This window comes from Somniosus microcephalus, chromosome 4 (genome assembly GCF_052327205.1).
Source record: "Somniosus microcephalus isolate GS21.2 chromosome 4, FLI_Smic_1.0, whole genome shotgun sequence".
In the NCBI taxonomy this organism is placed as follows: Eukaryota; Metazoa; Chordata; class Chondrichthyes; order Squaliformes; family Somniosidae; genus Somniosus; species Somniosus microcephalus.
The window spans coordinates 69,804,288-69,821,225 of record NC_140990.1 but is presented as its reverse complement, the minus strand read 5'-3'; the positions used below and the strand labels follow the sequence as shown (position 1 = coordinate 69,821,225).

Here is a 16,938-nt window from a genome sequence, read left to right as displayed (position 1 = left end):
CCAGGGTTAGAATCCCCATGTACTGTCCCAGGGTTAGAATCCCCATGTACTGTCCCAGGGTTAGAATCCCCATGTACAGTCCCAGGGTTGGAATCCCCATGTACAGTCCCAGGGTTAGAATCGCCCTGTACAGTCCCAGGGTTAGAATCCCCATGTACTGTCCCAGGGTTAGAATCCCCATGTACAGTCCCAGGGTTGGAATCCCCATGTACAGTCCCAGGGTTAGAATCGCCCTGTACAGTCCCAGGGTTAGAATCCCCATGTACAGTCCCAGGGTTAGAATCCCCATGTACAGTCCCAGGGTTGGAATCCCCATGTACAGTCCCAGGGTTAGAATCCCCATGTACTGTCCCAGGGTTAGAATCCCCTGCGTAAGTTAATTGGAAAACCCAGTATAAGTTTCACCCAGAGTGCCCTCTCTGAAGCCGGTTTTCTGCTCACTCAGTGCCCAGCACTCCCTGCACCCCTGGAGCACGGAAGTGAATTTCAGCCTCAGTGTTACAAGTTTCATCAGTTACAGGCTGGAGAGAGGAATAATTCAAACTGACCCAGAGCTGTGTGATTGGTTCAATCTGTAGAGGACTGACGAGCCCTTTTTAAATTCCCAGTAACTCTAATCCTGGATATAAAAGAGGGGAGAGCTGTGTTTAAATCAAAGAGTCTCCTTGGAGATTCTCTGAGGGAAGGAACTGGTCAGCTTCAAACTCTAGTTAGAAATTTCCAATTCGCAGTTATTGCCCAATATCGATTCCCACAGGGATGGGGAATTCTAGAATAAGGAAGGAACCGATCACGATTTGAAAGGTATTAATAAAGAATTCAAGGGCATCTTCCATTTGGGATCGTTCCTTATTTTGTCCACTCGAGGTTTAGATACCAGACTTTCTCCTGTGAATATAGAACTGGATTCTTGACCCGTGATGTGTTTACTTGTTCGTAATTTGTTAAATACATTTGCTGAGTGGATTTAAATTCAAGATGAGGTTTGCAGGCTTGATTCTCCATTCACACATCGAAGGTGAGAGATGCTGTGGGTCACACGCTAAGTCCTGTAGCTGAAAGTGATTAACAGACTAGGTTTGTATTTAGTGATCCCGGGCGTGTTACCGATACCTTCCCTGGATGCTGGAAGGATGTTCCCGATGGCCGGGGAGTCCAGAACCAGGGGTCACAGTCTAAGGGTAAGGGGTAAGCTATTTAGGACAGAGATGAGGAGAAATTTCTTCACCCAGAGAGTGGTGAACCTGTGGAATTCTCTACCAAAGAAGGCAGTAGAGGCCAATTCATTAAATATATTCAAGAAGGAGTTGGATATATTTCTTAAGGCTAAAGGGATCAAGGGATATGGGGAGAAGGCAGGGACAGGGTACTGAATTTGGATGATCAGCCATGATCTCATTGAATGGTGGAGCAGGCTCGAGGGGCCGAATGGCCTACTCCTGCTCCTATCTTCTATGTTTCTATGTTTTTGAACACCTCCCACTGATCTTCTGTCGCTTTACCCATTAACAGACTTCCCCAGTTTACTGTGGACAGTCTCTGTCTCATCCCATTGAAATTGCCCTTATCTAACACTAGAATCTTAGTAGCTGTTTAGCGTTTCTCCCTTTCAAACATAACGTGAAACTCGATCATGTTATGATCATTGTTAGATAAATGTTCACGCACCGTGAGGCTGTTGACTAAATCTGGCTCATTACTAAATCTAATATGGCCTGCCCCCTTGTTGGTTCTAGGACATATTGTTGCAGAAAATGATTCTGGACACGTGAGAAATTCACCCGAGAAGACGATAGAGACCAAAGTGCCGTTTACCCCTCTCAGTGTGGCCCTGAAGGACTGTTTCCAGGCTGAAGTTCTGTTCCCGCCGTACGATCCTCCCCCAGATTGTCCTTTCTGAACTTCAGCCAGGTGATGCTAAACACTCAGGTGGGAAAGACGAAAATCTACAATGTATTTAAAACAAAGCTGATTTATTTGACATATATCCACAATATTAAACTCCAGCTCAATTACAGGAATTACAGACATCAGCAGAAACAACTGTCAGAATGAACATGGTTCAGTCCTGGATGTGATTAACAGCAGCAATAACAGCAGAATCCAACCCCTTCCGTCACTTGTGAACTCGTTGGTGTGCCAGCAGGTTGGGTGACTGAGTGAATCCCTTCCCACACATGGAGCAGATGAACGGCCGCTCCCCAGTGTGAAGTCGCTGGTGTGTCAGCAGGCTGGAGTGCTGAGTGTATCCCTTCCCACACACAAAGCAGATGAACGGCCTCTCCCCAGTGTGAGCACATTGATGTCTCAGCAAGTTGCCTACCAGAGTGAATCCCTTCTCACATATGGAGCAAGTGAACGGCCTCTCCCCAGTGTGAACTCGGTGGTGTGTCAAAAGGTCGGATGACTGAGTGAATCCCTTCCCACACACGGAGCAGGTGAACGGCCTCTCCCCAGTGTGAACTCGCTGGTGTCTCACCAGCTCTGCAGAACTTTTAAAGCTGTCCCCATAGTCAGAGCATTTAAAAGGTTTCTCCCCAGTGTGAATGAGCTGGTGTGTTCGGAGCGGGGATGAGTGAGTGAATCCCTTCCCACAAACGGGACAGATGAACGGCCTCTCCCCAGTGTGAACTTGCTGGTGTGTCAGCAAGTGGGATGACTGAGTGAATCCCTTCCCACATACGGAGCAGGTGAATGGCCTCTCCCCGGTGTGACTGCGTCGATGAATTTCCAGCTGGTGCAGGTAATGGAATCTCTTCCCACAGTCTTCACATTTCCACGGTTACTCCATGGCACGGGTGTCCTTGTGTCTTTCCAGTCTGGATCATCAGTTGAAGCCTCGTCCACACACACAAAACACGTGTACGGTTTCTCTCTGCTGTGAATGGTGCGCTGTTTTTCAGGTTGTGTAACTGGTTAAAGCTCTTCCACAGTCAGTACACTTGAACACTCGGTGCTTTTCCAGTCACACTGATGTTTGAAATCTGAAAAATGGAGTGACTGTCAGATCTTGACGTGATGTTTGGTTTGAGTTTCTCGTCTGTAAATCCTCCCCTTCTAATACCCTGCAAAAGGAGTTTACAAATGTCAGGATAGAAATTTGGATTTTTCAACGGGTAGTTGTGGGGAAGCGGATAATGTTGTGTTTTAATAATGGGGCTGGGGCCGCACTCGGGGTGTGTGCAGCCCGCGTCCCCCCGTGGTTCATTAATCTTTTATTTAAATCTGTTAGTACTTGTTACAATTCATCAATTACATGATAAATCCATTACATTCATTAACCACAATAAGGCTAAGCCTTAGAAGAAACAGCTTTAGGATTAACAGTACAAATACAATAATAAATTTTTCCAGACAAAATCAATGTCAACAATACAGGTACCCATAGTAAAAAACAATACATACCAGTCCTACTGGCAATCTCGTAACTCTTCATTTTTGCTCGGTATAACCTGTTGTCCTTTTTTTTAAATTTTAACATTCAAGTACAACAGTACTTATACAACTCAACAGTTACATAGTAAATCCATTACATTCATTGACCAATTATGGTCAACAATATAAATACAACAATAAATTTTACAGGTAAATCAATAATATTTACAGTACAAACTGCAACTATTTAATTAACCAAGAATCCGTACACGCCAGTCCAACTGGCATCGTTCAATCATTCAGTCATTCATTCGTCCGTTCGTTCGCTCAAGCGTAAGTTCCATGTGCATGACTGCGTACATGTGTGCCATTTCTATCTGCGTGCATGCCTATGTGTTCGTTGATCTGTCCGGCAGGCTTCTCGCTCACCAAGCCGACTTTCACCTGGGGAGCGAGGGCCCTTCATTCGGTCGAACGTAAGTTTCATTGTGTAAGCGTGCGTATCATTTGTCTACCTGTGTGCATGCGTGCGTTCATTCATCCGTCCGGCAGGCCTCACGCTCACCGAGTGACCCCCATCCTGGAGAGCGGGCCCTTCAGTCGGTCGAACGTAAGTTCCATTGTGTATGCGTGCGTGTGTGCATATATTTGTATCCGCATGCGTGCGTTCACTAGAGTGTTCGTTCATTCGATTAAGGAAGGCTTTAATACTAAATAACATCACAATATAGAAAATCCCACAACATATCAAAAAATCACTTAAGACTTCAAGTAAACTACTTTTAACCAGAACCTGAAACTTCTTCAAAAACAGGTAATACCAGTTCAATGTCAGTCCTATTGGCACTCTAATAACTCCTCGTCTTCACTTGATGTTATCCAACCATATAATGTCATAATCCTTATCCACAGTCTTCAACCTTTCCAGAGAATAGAAGCCGACCACTTTCTCAAATCGCGTCAAAGAAGAAAACGACTACTCAAATTTCCTTCTTCTTGCTGTTATCACTCACAGGACTCAGCCATCAAGACATTCGTTATTCCTCGCCGATATTACTTTGTTTTGTCTCTTATTTTCCTTTTTTACTTTTATCCCGTTCTCATTTCCCATCTTATGGCTGTTCAAGCACCATACTATAGATAGGAACAGTCTGTCTTTCCTCCACCGAATGGCGGCGCACAAACCCGATCCCATCACTGAAACAAAGCCTCACAGCTGCCACCAAACGGAGCACAGGCGGGGCCGCTGGAACTCTTTAGGGCCGGAGACCGTTCTTCATCTTTAGAAACCGTGCAGCATGCTCACCCACAGCATCTCCCGACTCCGCTTCTGGCGACCAGCCGCTCCGCCCTAGGCCCCCCGCCTGGGGTCCTCCGTGCTGGGCCTCCCGCCTAGGACACTCTCCTCTGGGTCTTCCACCCTGGGCCTTCTGCACTGGGCTCTCCGCACTGGCATTCCCCGTGAGCAGCCGGGGTGTGGAGCAGCCCGTTCACACAGCACCGAGCCGAGCTGAGCTGCTGAGAATCTCACAGCCTCCCCCGGAGTTCATGAACCCGCTCCCTGAGTTTGGGGTGTTGGGCAGTGTGAGCTGAGCATGCGCGGGTGGCGAGGCTGCAGCAGGTCAGAGGGCGGCTGGTTAATGAACCCCGGGGGGACGCGGGCTTCACACACCCCGAGTGCGGCCCCCGGCCGATTATAAGAGCAGTGAACATTATCCGCCCCCACCCGCGGGATCCCGTTTCACTCCGGCCCGAATCTCAACAAAGCGCCAAACTCCGGGACAGACAGGAAGTGAGTCAGGGAGCGTCTGTAAATGGAGGAGAAATTGTGACTGGTCAGGGAGCGTCTGTAAATATAGAAACATAGAAGATAGGAGCAGGAGTAGGCCATTCGGCCCCTCTAGCTTGCTCCACCATTCAATGCGATCATGGCTGATCATCCAAATTCAGTACCCTGTCCCTGCTTTCTCCCCATACCCCTTGATCCCTTTAGCCTTAAGAAATATATCCAACTCCTTCTTGAATATATTTAATGAATTGGCCTCAACTGCCTTCTGTGGTAGAGAATTCCACAGGTTCACCACTCTCTGGGTGAAGAAATTCCTCCTCATTTCTGTCCTAAAACGCCTACCCCTTATCCTTAGACTGTGTCCCCTGGTTCTGGACTCCCTGACCATCGGGAACATCCTCCCTGCATCTAGTCATTCCAGTCCTGAGGAGAAATGGAGACTGGTCAGGGAGAGTCTGTAAATGAAGGAGAAATTACTCAGTATTTTGTGGCTGTTGGTTTGTGTGAACAAATATATCCGTGATGTTAATGAGAAGCTTTTCTGTGTCCCAGCCTCTGTAAATACTGGCTGTAAAACTAGTAGGGAGCAGAAACAAAGGCCAACAGTAAAGAGCGTCAATGTGCAGAAAAATATTAAACAGGTAAAGGTGAAGGCCCTTTATCTAAATGCACGTAGCATTTGCTACAAGGTAGATGAATTAATGGCACTAATAGAAGTACAGTAAATGGGTGTGATGTAATTACCATTACAGAGACACGGTTGCAGGGTAAGCTTGGAACCTAATGTTTCAGGGTACTCAACATTTAGGAAGGACAGACAAAAAGGAAAAGGAGGTGGCGTAGCGCTGTTAATAAGGGATGAAATCGGTACGGTAGAGATAAAATATCTTGGCTTGACAGATCGTGATGTAGAACCGGAATCAGTTTGGGTGGAGCTGAGAAACAGCAAAGGGTGGAAAGCATTGGTGGGAGTTGTGTATAGGTCACCAAACAGTAATGGTAATGTAGGGCACAGTATCAATCAAGAGATTAGAAGTGCATGTAACAAGGGCAATACGGTAATCATGGGAGACTTTAATCTACATATTGACTGGGCAAATCAGATTATCATTAATGGAGGACGAATTCTTGGAATGCATGCGAGGTGGTTTCCTGGATCAGTATGTGGAGGAAGCAACCAGGGAACAGGCTATTCTGGATCTGGTACTGTGTAATGGGAAAGGGCTAATCAATAATTTTGTGGTAAAGGGGCCTTTAGGGACAAGTTTACATTAAGTTTGAGAGTGATGTAGTCCAATCTGAAACTAAGGTCTTCAATCTAAACGGAGGAAACTACAAGGGTATGAGGGACAAGTTGGCCATGGTAGATTGGGAGACTACACTAAAAGGTATGAAGGTGGACATACAATGGCTAATATTCAAGATAATAATGAATAATTTGCAACAAACATATATTCCTCTCGGGCATAAAAACCCAAAAGGAAAAGTGATCCAACCATGGCTAACAAAAGAAATTAAAGCTAGTATTAAGTCAAAGGAGGAAGCTTATAAAGTTGCCAAAAACGCAGTCAGCCTGAGGATTGGGATCATTTTAGAAATCAGCAAAGGGGGACCAAGAAATTGATAAAGAAAGGGAAAATGGAATATGAGTACAAACTAGCGAAAAATATAAAAACAGATTGTAAAAGCTTCTATAGGTACGTAAAAAGGAAAAGACTGGCGAAGGTAAATGTAGGTCCTTTACAGTCAGAGATGGGGGAATTTATAATGGGGAATGAGGAAATGGTTGAGAAATTTAAGTAAATACTTTGTTTCTGTCTTCACGGAGGAAGACACAAAAAGCCTCCCAGAAATACGAGAAAACCAAGGGTGTGGCGCGAATGAGGAACTTAAAGAGATTATTATTAGTAAAAAAACAGTACTAGCAAAATTAATGGGACTAAAAGTCGATAAATCCCAAGGACCGGATGATCTACATCCTAGGGTTTTGAAAGAGGTGGACATTGGAATAGTGGTCGCATTGGTTGTCATCTTCCAAAATTCCATAGATTCTGGAACGGTTCCTGCAGATTGGAGGATAGCAAATGTAACCCCGCTATTTAAGAAAGGAGGGAAGAGAGAAAACGGGGAACTACAGACCTGTTAGCCTCACATCAGTAGTTGGGAAAATGCTAGAATCTGTTATAAAGGATGCAGTAACTGGGCACTTAGAAACTAATAGTAAGATTGGGCAGAGTCAACATGGATTTATGAAAGGGAAATCCTGTTTGACAAACCTATTGGAGTTCTTTGAGGATGTAACTAGTGGAGTAGACAAAGGGGAACCGGTAGATGTGGTGTATTTGGATTTTCAGAAGGGCTTCGATAAGGTCCCACACAAGAGGTTGGTGAACAAAATTAGGGCACATGGAATTGGGGTTAATATACTAGCACGGATTGAGAATTGGTTAACAGACAAAACAAAGAATAGGGATAAACGGGTCTTTTTCAGAATGGCAGGCTGTGACTAGTGGGGTACCGCAAGGATCGATGCTTGGGACCCAGCTATTCACAATCTATATCAATGATTTGGATGAGGGGACTAAATGTAACATTTCCAAATTTGCTGATGATAGAAAGCTAGGCGGCAGTGTCAGTGTCAGTTGTGAAGAGGCTTCAAGAGGATCTCGACAGGCTCAGTGAGTGGGTGAGAACATGGCAGATGGAATATAATGTGGATAAATGTGAAGTTATCCACTTTGGTAGAAAAAACAGAAAAGCAGAGTATTTCCTAAATGGTGAAAGATTGGGGAATGCAGATGCTCAAAGGGACCTGGGTGTCCTTGTACATGAGTCACTGAAAGTGAATGTGCAGGTGCAGCAAACCATTAGGAAGGCAAATGGTATGCTGGCCTTCATTACAAGAGGATTTGTGTACAGGAGTAAAGAAGTCTTATTCCAATTATATAGGGCCTTGGTGAGACCACACCTGGAGTACTGTGTACAATTTTGGTCTCCTTACCTAAGGAAGAATATACTTGCCATAGAGGGAGTGCAACGAAGGTTCACGAGATTGATTCCTGGGACTGTCGTATGAGAAGAGATTGAGTAAACTAGGCCTGCATTCTCTTGAATTCAGAAGAATGAGAGGGGATCGCATTGAAGCATACAAAATTATTACAGGGCTTGATAGGATGGATGCTGGGAGAATGTTTCCCTTGGCTGGGGAGTCTAGAACCAAGGGCCACAGCCTCAGGATAAAGGGTCGGCCATTCAGGACTGAGATGAGAAGAAATTTCTTCACAGAGTGTGGTGAATCTTTGGAATTCTCTACCCCAGAGGGCTGTGGAGGCTCAGTCATTGGGTATATTCAAAACAGATTCGATAGATTTCTGACCAGTAAGGGCATCAAGGGATATGGGGATAGGACCGGTGAATGGAGTTGAGGCAGAAGATCAGCCATGGTCTCATTGAAGGGCGGAGCTGGCTCAAAGGGCAGAATGGCCGACTCCTGCTCCTATTTCTTATGTTCTAATGAACCACTGAGTGTAGAATTGAACCCAGCCAGAGTCAGCACCTTCAGGGGAGGAGAGGGAGGGGAACCAGTGATTGTGGAACTGAACCCAGCTAGAGTCAGCACCTTCAGGGGAGGAGAGAGTGGGGAACCAGTGAGTGTAGAACTGAACCCAGCCAGAGTCAGGACCTTCAGGGGAGGAGAGGGAGGGCAACCAGTGATTGTGGAACTGAACCCAGCCAGAGTCAGCGCCTTCAGGGGAGGAGAGGGAGGGGAACCAGTGAGTGTAGATCTGAACCCAGCCAGAGTCAGCACCTTCAGGGGAGGAGAGAGAGCTGAACCAGTGAGTGTAGAACTGAACCCAGCCAGAGTCAGCACCTTCAGGGGAGGAGAGAGGGGGGAACCAGTAAAGGTAGAACTGAACCCAGCCAGAGTCAGCACCTTCAGGGGAGGAGAGGGGGACCAGTGAGTGCAGAACTGAACCCTGCCAGAGTCAGGACCTTCAGGGGAGGAGAGGGAGGGGAACCAGTGAGTGTAGGACTGAACCCAGCCAGAGTCAGCACCTTCAGGGGAGGAGAGAGAGGGGAACCAGTGAAGGTAGAACTGAACCCAGCCAGAGTCAGCACCTTCAGGGGAGGAGAGGGAGGGCAACCAGTGTGTGTAGAACTGAACCCAGCCAGAGTCAGGACCTTCAGGGGAGGAGAGGGAGGGCAACCAGTGAGTGTAGAACTGAACCCAGCCAGAGTCAGCACCTTCAGGGGAGGAGAGGGAGGGGAACCAGTGAGTGAAGAACTGAACCCCGCCAGAGTCAGCACCTTCAGGGGAGGAGAGGGAGGGGAACCAGTGAGTGTAGAACTGAATCCAGCCAGAGTCAGCACCTTCAGGGGAGGAGAGGGAGAGGAACCAGTGAGCGTAGAACTGAACCCAGCCAGAGTCAGCACCTTCAGGGGAGGAGTGGGAGGGGAACTAGTGAGTGTAGAACGGAACCCAGTCAGGTTCCGCACCTTCAGCGTATGAGAGAGAGGGGAACCAGTGAGTGTAGAACTGAACCCAGCCAGAGTCAGCACCTTCAGGGGAGGAGAGAGAGGGGAACCAGTGAGTGTAGAACTGAACCCAGCCAGAATCAGCACCTTCAGGGGAGGAGAGGGTGGCGACCCAGTGAATGTAGAACTGAACCCAGCCAGAGTCAGTACCTTCAGGAGAGGAGAGAGACGGGCACCAGTGAGTGTAGAACTGAACCCAGCCAGAGTCAGCACCTTCAGGGGAGGAGAGGGTGGCGACCCAGTGAATGTAGAACTGAACCCAGCCAGAGTCAGTACCTTCAGGAGAGGAGAGAGACGGGCACCAGTGAGTGTAGAACTGAACCCAGCCAGAGTCAGCACCTTCAGGGGAGGGGAGGGAGGGGAACCAGTGAGTGTAGAACTGAACCCAGCCAGAGTCAGCACCTTCAGGGGAGGAGAGGGTGGCGACCCAGTGAATGTAGAACTGAACCCAGCCAGAGTCAGTACCTTCAGGAGAGGAGAGAGACGGGCACCAGTGAGTGTAGAACTGAACCCAGCCAGAGTCAGCACCTTCAGGGGAGGAGAGGGAGGGGAAGCAATGAGTGTAGAAGTAAACCCAGCCAGAGTCAGTACCTTCAGGGGAGGTGTAGAGGGTTTCTCTTGCTCGTTCTGGTCTCCTACCAGGCTTCGTGCAATAATTACCCTTGAGTGGTTCGACCCACTCTCCCCTATGGTTCTAGACCTTGGACTTGAATAGCACGAAATGGATGCTTTTATTATTAAACAGTTTGCAGCATTAAGAAATACATGTCATAAGCACAGATTAATGTAACTACAAGCATACACATATCTATAAACTTAACTCTATGGAAATGGGGAACACACGGCACATCGTAAAAGGGGAAACACATTACGATTACCCTTACCCCCTCCTCTAAGCTAGACTAAGTTTCGATTTGAGGAACTCGGAATCATGCTCACCACTTTCAGATTCGCAAAAGAGGGGGTTCGCAGCCCCTTTGGCACAGCTTTCCGTCGTCACGTGGATTTGGAAACTTCTGGCGCAGCTTGTTTTTCTCTCTCTCAGGCGATGAGGCAGTGGACACAGCCTCGATGAGCGCTCGTCATGACTGAATCCGTTAAAAGTTGTTGGAGAACTGGATGCACATGGGAAAGTCCATTCCTGGGAAGCTAAGAATGGGATGTTGAGGCACGGGAGTGCTGGGCCCGGAGTGTCTTTTATTTCTCGCTCCCGCCTGGCTCGTCAGTTTTCCTGAGGGTGTCTTCTCCTTCGGCCTGGGTCGTCGATGATCTCCCGACACCAGTACCCAGGCCACCCTCGTCGTCTTCCCATCGTCACCGAGCCTTGCCTGGCTGGACACCGACCATGTCCTGAAAATGTCCTGGTCGAATTCCGAAGCTGCCGAGGTAGAAGAAGCGAGTTCCCGAAGCGAAGCGTAGAATCGTAGAAGAAGCGAAGCGTCCTGATGAAATTCTGAAGCGCAAAAGCGTTAAGCCTCCTGATGGACTTTTCAATCCATAGTTATACCTATTTGGGACAGTCTTATCTCCCGCCTAATCATAGTCCAGTCTTTGTAATATTTTTGGCGGGCAGAAATCTCTGCAGGGGCGCTTTGTCTTGTAATGGGAGCCGGTGATAGCTTAACTGGCCTTCCTGGCTGATAATGTCTTTTACTTTGTCACCGTAACTCGGTTCGCATATTGATCGTTCTGGAGATTGCCCTTGATGGCTGTTAAACGGTCTTTCCTTTGTACAGTAAATGGGTTAAAGTGTTCATTCAATTGTCCGCCCATTTCTTGATGGGCCCCATCCTGTTACCTGAAACTGTCTTGTACTTAGAATCCAATTAATATGTATGCTCAGTTCCCTGAGTTTCGGTTTCCCGATACTGGCTTTCGTGGGCTTACTGTCCTCAATCCACAAGCCTGTCTGGCTTGCAGTAACAGAAATCAAATGGTCCCAGAAGCTGATCACGAGGTCCGGTGGCCATTTTGTATGCCCCTTTTTTCAAAGGTTTTTCTGTACAAGCTTTCTCTTGGTCAATAAACTGTCTTATCAACCCTGTTTTGTCGTGTGATTAAATTCCTGAAAATTTCGAATCTTACAGTCCCCCCTGTGATACTGATAGCTTGCTTAAAGTATCAACAATCCTTGGTGAGCAAATTTTCCTGGTTCCTCACGTCCAAACATTCCCGGTAATTAACTATCTATGACCCCCACGACACATGCAGTTCCCATTTCAGAACATTATCTTGTGTACAATTGGACAATCATAGGCAGTATTATCTTCAACTATAACACATTCATCTTTCAGATGTGAAGGGGGCCAAGGCCCCTTGCACCACCTGCATACACCTTTTATTAATCAAACAAACAAAACTTCACCAACGGCTATAACATTACAGTATTCACACACTTAAATCATGCAGTGGCTGAAATCCAAAAAAAATGGAGGGCCGCTTTAACTTTTAATACTAGCCGCTTACACTGGGGTGTCCTCTTCCCCCACTCGTACATAGTGTTCTCTCCATTCTCCTGTGTTCTCGTGCCTCTGGAGGCATTTGCCTCTCTTGCAATGCACGAACAATAAAAATATTACAATTAAAACCTGACACACTACTAGGATGTGGGATGCTATTCTAATCCAGGCCGGGATCTCTATATTGGTGAACAGGTCCCACCATGGTGGGGTGACTATGTCCAATATGTCCTTCCCTATCTCTAATGTCTTTTGATCCAGTGTGTAGAAATGCTTCTGTGAAACTACAACGGCTTTTAAAATCTTGGTGAGGTGTTCGGGAAGAGGGGGAAAGACATAACCAAAATGCGCGACGAATCGCTGCAAGTCCGTGAAATTTTCTTTTTCAGTGAGGTGAACGGTGGAGGGTGCAGGAATGGGGACAATCCATTGTTGTGCCACTTGAACTTCCGCCCTGGGTTTAAAACAGAAACTGCTGTCACTGACCGGACACCGCTCGTGCTGTCCGTGGCGGTAGTGAGGCACTGCAGTGGTGACACAGTATGTCCCACCTCCGATATAGGCCACCTGCGGGGGCACATGGTCCTTTGCCATTGCCTCCATGGTGCAATTTATCGGCTTCGCGCTAGCGGCTCTGAACCAGGAATGTGGTTTCAAAAAGGCATTCAAATGCGGGGGACACAGGATGATGTGTGCTCCTCGGCTACGACACCCCGATAGGTCGGTGCCTGTCATCGTACGCTCCCATCTGTTGACATAAGGCGGGACCACTGCGTAACGAATGTGCGCACCCCCCTGAATGACTCCAATGTTCTCCACCCTGTATACCGGGGTGGGCTTTGCTGCGGGACCCAACACCGGCATCCTTACCACTATTCCCATGATAGTGTGGTTTGAGCGTCCACAGTCCACTGGGACTGGGTACGCCTCTGCAGCTAGTCTGAGCTGGCACGGGCTTAATGCGTTCTCAAAAGGGTGGAGCGCTTGCAAGTGCTTGTTGCTGATCCAGGACGGGACCAAACCTTGTTTTAAATCCTCCAGATTACTGCAGCCCTCGCCCAGTAACCATGCCCCGTATAGCACACAGGCCTCGTTCTGCGCAGCCTGATCGGACGCATTCCGATCCTCCTTAATGAGCGCATTTACCGTTCTAGCGTGTTTCTCCAGCTCAGCAATTATTTCCTTTAAGTGTAGTGTCATGGCTTGGTCCTCATGCAGCTCAGAACCCACTACCTTATTCTCGCTCGTCAGTATGTTCCTTAACTGGGCCTTTAAACCATTGATCTGTGTCTGCAGCTCCACGTTGTCTAGAGCGTTGACAACAGACGTTCCGGTGTTAAAAGCAGTGAAAATGTCATTTACAATACCCCTTCTTTGCCTTCCTACCCGATCCAAAACTTCCTGTGGTGTGGTGTATAATTTGGCCTTGTCGATGTCGGCAAAGTCAAACTCGAAAAATTGTCTGAACATTCGGGTTAACAGTACCTGGTACAACTGTTCCGTTTCCCTGGGACACCACTCAGGCAATCGTACCTCAGTGAGGTTTAAAATCACTGAGGCCACCGCGTAGTGTACCCCTTGGTACAGCACCTGACCGGTGGGTACCAATACTAGACCGTTCCCGGGTCCCTTTGTGGCGGTGGGGCACCCTTCCTTCTGGGCCAGCGCTACCGGAATCGTGGGCAGGGGCTTTCGTGGGCGGGTGATGAGTTCAGTGGCGTTTACTGGAATCGGGGAGTATGGGGCTCCGCACGCCCGAGTGCTGACATCCCATCTCATCCCCTTTCCTTCATCTTGCCACTGCCTCTGGAAAAAGATGGATACGCCCTTGGGACAAACGCGTTTCGAACCCCACATACAGATATATATCGCTTCATCTGGTTCCCACCATTTGTCCCAACACACACGTAATTGTCCGTGAGTCCCCGTAATTGTCCAATGGGTATTGTTACCCAGTCGTTCCCACTCGATGGTAGAGTTCTTCATGTCCTTCCCCAGCTTTCGTAACCACCACCATCTACTCAACGGTACGTTCCCATTACACACCAAACAGATCCTCTTTCCCACGGTAACGCTGACTCTGGGTGCAAGGATCCTCACCCGAGGGCACATTAACGAAGTCTCTTGGTAGGCGAAGCCGAAATTGCTGGAGTATTCCGTAGAATTCGTTCCCAGCCAACCTGGCCATCTCCCTTGGTGGAAGTAGGTGGCGGTTTCCTCAACCTCTCGCTTCCCCATCCCATCCGTCGCGATGGGGGCTGTGTCCCCGGAACATCCGAACACGATGACGTCCTTGGTGCGGCCCCGGTAGGCCAGCCCGCACCCGATCGCCACGAGCGTCACGAGAATCCTCTCCATTGTATCCCTGGTTTCTGTAATCGATAAGATGATGTAGCCAGGCTCCCAACAGGTGCTGGCTTAATTAAACGAACGCTCGGGTCCCTTGACCCCGCTTCCAAACAAAACACACATTCTGGGCAGACTCCGAAAACTATCTTTTAAACATCCCCATCATCTTAAACTTTACACACCTTAAACTATCATTAAAATTACTTAAACTTAACTTATCATTACCTAAACCTATATACAGCGCCACCCTCCTTCGGGCGGCCTACCTAATTCCTGTGAGGGCTGCAGCGTGCCGCTTCCTGTGGCGGGGCTGCACTGACCTTCGGCTTTGATCCCCCGCAGCCTGTCGCTGCTGAACGGGAATCGTGCCTTTCTCGGGCTGCTCTGTACCGAGGTTGGGGAAGATACGGAGAATTGGGCCATTGCTTTCTGGGCTGGGGCGTTCGAGTCGACCTACGAGGGGCTGCCTTGGGTGAGGCTCCCAGGGCTGACGGACCGGGGGTTGGGACTTTCACCGTCACAGCCTGTGGTTCCACCACAGTTGCCGGCTCCGGCTCCCTTCCCTCAGGCTCCGTCCCCCCGGGGCCGGGATTTGTGGCATCCGACTCCACCTCACCTGTCCCTACAGGTAGTGAGTCTCCGCCCCCAATCCCTACCTCCCCTAAGCTTGAGTCGAGGGCGGGATCTTCGTCCTCTGACTCATCCTCCTCCGTGATCGGGTCAAGGGCGGGGTCGAGCCGTTCGGGCTCCCCCTCGTCCGAATCCCAAATCAGAGGGGAGACCTCACACTCCAATGGGATGACTCCTCCCTTCACGCAGGCTACTGTTCCAGCCTGTGTGGTCTGTGACTCTGTCGCAGGCTGAGGATTTTTGTCCTCAGACCTGGCCACTGTTGTTGGCCCTTGTGCACCCGACTTAAACAGTTTGCACTGGTCATGAACCATTTTAAAAACCCTTAGCTGACCCTCTAAACTGCCAGCCCTCGCTGTTAACCTGGCGTTCTCCTCCCTTAAAACCTGCTCAACTAACTTAGCCTCCGCAACCTGGCACCGCAGGTATTCCTCCATTTTACAGGAGGTCTCTTCCTGTGCATGTCTTTCTAGGGGACACAGGTCGACAGGCTGCGCTGGCTCTAGTCAATTGGGCACATCGGTTGGGGCTGGGGGAGCAACAGGGCCGTTGGCGACTGCCACCTTCCCCTGCGAGGTCATTAGAGACCGCATTGCCTCTAAAACTGACTCGATCGTGTCGGGATGGATCGACACATCAGCTCCTTTCTCCAGGATGGGCGTTTGGGCTGGGGCTGAGGGAGCTTTTCCCTTTAAATCCTTCCAGGGATTTTTACAGTCCCGGCGCTAGTGACCTTCCTTCCCACACCCGTAACAACTATTCTTGGCTTGGGGGGCGCGATTCCCCTCCTGATGCCATTCCTTTTTAGCAGGAGCTGCAGGCCTCGCCTCATGCACCTTTCCTTTTGAGGAAGGCACATCCCTACTCTTGTTGTTCCTGTAACTTATCGTGAGCTGATCAAGTACTACGTCCTCCGTGGAGCGGGGGTTAGTGGGGTCAAACCATGCCTTGGCCTGCTCCCTCACCGGCGGCAAGCAATTGGCGACCAGACACCGGAGCCAATGAGCCCTTTGGTCATCATTTAGCGCGTTCCGGTCCGGTCCTCCCGGGCAGCTGCGCCGGTACACTGGCCACAACCTTCCGGCGAAAACCCGTGGGGGTTAGAACATAAGAACATAAGAAATAGGAGCAGGAGTAGGCCAATTGGCCCCTCGAGCCTGCTCCGCCATTCAATAAGATCATGGCTGATCTGATCCTAACCGCCAATCCACTATGACAGGACTATCTCCTGAATCTAACAGAATTAGACACACGAAACAGGAGCAGGATTAGGCTACACGGCCCCTGGGCCCGCTCCGCTACCCACAGGGCCATGACCGATCCAAACCTAGACTCATGTCCAAATTCCTGTCCGCTCCCCGTAACCCTTAATTCCCTTTTCTTCTAGGAAACTGTCTATTTCTGTTTTAAATTTATGTAATGATGTAGCTTCGACAGCTTTTTGGGGCAGCATATTCCATGGACCTACCACCCTCTGAGTGAAGTAGTTCCTCCTCATCTCAGTTTTGAAAGAGCAGCCCCTTATTCTAAGACTATGCCCCCTAGTTCTAGTTTCACCCATCATCTGGAACATCCTCCCTGCATCCACCCGATCCAACCCTTTCATAATCTTATATGTTTCAATAAGATCGCCTCTCATTCTTCTAAACTCCAATGAGTAGAGTCCCAATCTACTCAACCTCTCCTCATATGTCCATCCCCTCATCCCCGGGATCAACCGAGTGAACCTTCTTTGTACTGACTCGAGAGCAAGTATGTCCTTTCTTAAGTATGGACACCAAAACTGTATGCAGTATTCCA

The 16,938-nt window shown here is 48.7% G+C and overlaps 2 pseudogenes; one reads left to right on the top strand and one right to left on the bottom strand.

Annotated features, from left to right (window-relative positions):
- LOC147119159 (uncharacterized) overlaps positions 1-16,938 on the top strand; it is a 207,233-nt pseudogene that overhangs the window by 89,724 nt on the left and 100,571 nt on the right.
- On the bottom strand, positions 1,963-2,791 carry LOC147119162 (uncharacterized; annotated as a pseudogene).